Source organism: Salmo trutta, chromosome 2 (assembly GCF_901001165.1).
Source record: "Salmo trutta chromosome 2, fSalTru1.1, whole genome shotgun sequence".
NCBI classification, from domain to species: domain Eukaryota; kingdom Metazoa; phylum Chordata; class Actinopteri; order Salmoniformes; family Salmonidae; genus Salmo; species Salmo trutta.
This window is the reverse complement of record NC_042958.1, coordinates 47635487-47636803: the sequence shown is the minus strand read 5'-3', so window position 1 is coordinate 47636803 and position 1317 is coordinate 47635487. Positions and strand designations below refer to the sequence as shown.

General features: G+C 43.7%; 1 pseudogene; it reads right to left on the bottom strand.

Annotated features, from left to right (window-relative positions):
- Positions 1-782: 782 nt before the first annotated feature.
- LOC115163157 (manganese-dependent ADP-ribose/CDP-alcohol diphosphatase-like) lies at positions 783-1317 on the bottom strand (annotated as a pseudogene).

Here is a 1317-nt window from a genome sequence, read left to right as displayed (position 1 = left end):
TCTTGTCCTGCCATGAAGCAGACCACACTCTTACGGGCCTGGAGGGTGGAGAGTAGCGCGTCGTAGTTTCAGACTAGGGAGATAGGAGCTGGGGTGGATAGGGAGATTTTTTTCAATTAATTAGATTTAGTCAATGATTTTGTCAATGAGTCTATTGAGTCACATTAGTGATATCCAATTTCTTGATGACTGTTATAACATTCATGTGGGCCTCATTACTTGATTCATTGACAATGGTGACCATCTCCAGTTTGTCGTGCACCAACAACAGAACTCCTTCCAGCCAGTGCAGCTGATCTTGACTGAATCCTCCATTGAACACACACCTCTGCTCCAGCCCTGTAGGTGCTAAAACATAGGGAGAAAAACATAAACAGGTGTCAAATACTTCAAATCATGTGGAACACCTCTTATTCAGAGCTATAGGTTCTCCATAGTCAAGTTACAGGGAATTGTGCAGTATAGAATAGTTGCAGGTGGTATTCAGCTTAAGAACAAGACTAGTCAAAATGCATTGCAGTTGTGCCTCTTGGTGTATATATTATAGGCTGGTCTGCTACTTATGTAGTTTTGTATATACAGTGTATATTATCTGTAAATAGTTCACTGAAGTTTTCTTTCTTGAATGACCTGCTATTTAGGGAACTACCTTCTGCTGCCCTCATCTTACCGGAACAGTGTTTAAACCAACAACCCTGCCGGGAAAGTGCAGTACCTGTGCTATAAAGGACCAGACCTCCTGACTAACAGCAGACCTACCTGGTGGGTGGTTCAGATCATTGTCATTGTGCGTCTTTAAAAGACCAATAGTGAACACTGGACTCCTCCCTCCCTAGTACGGTGACATCATAGGCATCCAAAACGACAAATCGGTATTTGGATGGTTGGACTGAAATGATATACATAAATATCACCAGTGCTGGGATGTCCCCCTTGCTGATTCAGAATCGGTAGAGCTGTTGAGAACCAACCGCAGTAGGGTGTCTGCTAAGTAATAAAACTCATGGTTTCCCTAAACGTGGTGGACTTCAACCAGAGAGGAGTCAAACTCTTTCATCACCGTTTCCGGAGCCCGCTCCGCCGCATCATGCATCTGTTGAAGCCATTGTTAATGTCCCTGAGCTGAAGGATGAAGTGGGGTTAACATTTTCCGCGTCCCACCTCTCCTGTGCATTGCGCAATAGGTGAAGACTGTTACTGTAGTATCATTTCCTTGTATGTTTAAAATTGAAGCCATAGTCTGTCTGCGTCTTGAATGTCAGCGGCTATTCCAAACGTAAACAGTGGTTTGATGCAGTTCCTCATTCCTGGTTTCAT